Source organism: Thunnus albacares, chromosome 14, assembly GCF_914725855.1.
Source record: "Thunnus albacares chromosome 14, fThuAlb1.1, whole genome shotgun sequence".
NCBI lineage: Eukaryota > Metazoa > Chordata > Actinopteri > Scombriformes > Scombridae > Thunnus > Thunnus albacares.
The window spans coordinates 31,987,501-31,990,173 of NC_058119.1; the positions used below are offsets into that span (position 1 = coordinate 31,987,501).

Genomic DNA, 2,673 nt, shown 5'->3' on the forward strand with positions numbered 1-2,673 from the left:
ATGAATGCGTATATGTTCTCTGGAAGTATTGGTATTACGGTATGTCAGTGCATTGTGGAGTAATGACGTTAATTACAGGACGACCAATAAGCTAACCATGCTAACCTAATGTTATGCTAACTGACGGCGAATAAGCTAACAATGCTAACGTCATGTTATGCTAATTGCAGTGTCGTCTTTGGACTAAGTAAGTGATGTGGGGAAAATCACTCGACTGGCGATGTAGTTTGCAGACTATCCTGTAAATTTATGTATGTTGTATGTTTGCTGAAATGTCTTTGTTATTAATTCAGTGTACTGGTAGTGTTGTAGGTTGTACATTATGAGGTAGTGCTATCAGTACTAGACATGAGCGAAGTTATCACACTTTAGTTTGTGAATTATGAATCCATGGTAATAATAATCCATAACAATAATCCATGAATACACACACACACAAATATATATGTATATATATATTATCCTGTTTAATATAAGCATTTCAGTAAAGTTTATTTGTGTTTGTTACACAATACTGCAAACATTTAGGAGAGCTGTCTTGTGACACCTGTACTAGTATGTACAGAACTAGTATACTATGTATGTACAGTATTGATTGTAATGTTATGTAGTTTTGTAGTACTCAGTCATTATAATACATGACCAGAGGAAAGTTTGTGTCCACACATCTTTGACACATATACTGCCTTTTCAGGGCATTTACACTTTGACCCTTGACTTAATTTAGTCTAGGTTCAAAACTATGTGCTTGTTCACCAGTATGGTGTCACATCTTGCCTGGACTTTGGGTGTTTTTTGGTCTTGTGTTGTGTTCTTTGGGGTCTCCTGGTTTTGCACTTCTGTTTGGTCCTTCGGTTCATGGGGGTTTTCTTGTATGGGTTGGGTGGTGGGTTTTGGAGGACTGCGTCATTGGTTTGTTGGGTTGTGTGCTTGGGTTTGTGTTTGTGGTTGGTTTTGGATGGGTTAGTGTAGATGGCATTGAGTTTGTTTTCTGGGTTTTTGTTCTGTTTCCCGTGTGTGTTCATGTGCTCCTCCACACCTGCCCTGTGTTAGCCTCGTCAGCCCTGCCCCGCTCCCTGTGTGTCCTCAGCCAATCAGCTCCCTGTATGTTCACTCTCCTCTCTTGAGTTCTCCACCCATCTCCCCACCTGCACCTCATCTCCTTGTTAGTTCAGTTTCTTTTTAAGTTCTGGTTTTCTGTTCAGTCCTTGTTGGATCGTTTTGTGTTGTTGCATCTGCTAGTTCTGTTCTGCTCTGTTTGACTGTTCATGATCATCCACAATTAAAGGAGGTTTTTTCATCATATCTGCATTCCGGCCTCTGCGTTTGGGTCCACTCCTGCTTCCCCGAGTCTGACATATGGCTTACTAGTAAGGCAAGGCAAATGTATTTGTATAGCATATCTATTTGTTTGGCACATTTCCTACACAGACACTTAAAAGACTGAAAGTCAACTGTAAAATAGGTCTGCAGTAAGTTGTTAACAAACTATGATAGGTAAACTGATCAGATTTCTTTCTATATCTTTATGAAAAGTCATCATCATCTTTAGCATGAGATGTCAGCAATAAGGCCACAGAGAGTGAAGATTAAACCTAAAGAAGAGGCAGCATATTTTTCATCCTTGGGCAAGGACGAGGATGGATTCAATATAAAATATATTAATTCATTTAAAGGTGAGTTGCCATTTGTTAAAAGTTCTTTAGCACAGGTATACTTTTAATTATTGCTTTAATCTCTGCATATTTCTGACACATCTTCTGTTCTTCGTTAGGTCGAGGAGTGTTCAGTTGCCGCCACTTTCAGAAGGGAGACTTTCTTATTGAATATCGATTGGAAATCAAACAGGAACATGAAAACAGGCTAAGACTGTACCACGACGCCCTGAAGGTTTTCATGTTTGAATTTCTCTACAATGGGAAAAAACTATGGTACATGTGTTGTCATACTTAATTTACAGTATTTTTTGTAAGTTTAATTTCACCCAGAAAAACAAACTGCCATTTTGTACTAACTTGATGTTAGTAGTAGTAATAATAATAGTAGTAATAGTAGTAGTAGTAATAGTAGTAGTGGCAGTAGTAGTAGTAGTAATAGTAGTAGTAGTAGTAGTAGTAGTAGTAATAGTAGTAGAGTTGGTGGTGATTTATTCATTCATTCAGTATAGTGTGCTTCTGTCATTATACTTTTACATTTTGTAATCAGAATTTTTTGTAATGTCAGTATTGATGCAGCCAGAGAGGACGACTCTCTAGGGAGACTCGTCAACGATGATCATGTGAGCCCAAACAGCAGAATGAGGATCATCACTGTGGATAGAAAGCCTCATCTCTGTTTATTTGCAATCAAGGACATCAGGCCAGGGGAAGAGATATACAACTATGGAGATTCGGACTGGCCATGGAGATTAAAGGTACAGACAGAACTTCATTTTCACAAAGAGCTAACAAGTTGCTGTTTGAGTCTACCGTAATTTCACAGTATTTTCAAAAAATAAACAAAACAGGTGCACCGTGTAGAGTAATAATGAATAGAGCTTTGGTCAGTCACCAAGTATTTTTACATGAACTTGAGTTTCCCCAGTAATAGTTTACTCCTATCATTCTCCTGTATAGATAATTGTGTTGTTAACTCACTACGTATTAACAGGTACAGTCTTATTGTGTCTTACTG

General features: G+C 38.0%; 1 long non-coding RNA gene across 3 annotated transcripts in view; it reads left to right on the forward strand.

Annotated features, from left to right (window-relative positions):
- Positions 1–2,374, forward strand: part of LOC122997192 — a 2,818-nt gene extending 444 nt beyond the window's left edge. The window contains exons 1-5 of one of the 3 annotated variants that reach the window (XR_006407174.1): positions 1,187–1,370; positions 1,537–1,676; positions 1,775–1,931; positions 2,224–2,278; positions 2,351–2,374. This is a non-coding gene — a long non-coding RNA (uncharacterized LOC122997192). Of the gene's footprint in view, positions 1–1,186; positions 1,371–1,536; positions 1,677–1,774; positions 1,932–2,223 lie in introns of those variants that run through there. The other 2 variants (XR_006407175.1, XR_006407173.1) reach the window with 2 other exon arrangements.
- The last annotated feature ends 299 nt before the right edge of the window (positions 2,375–2,673 follow it).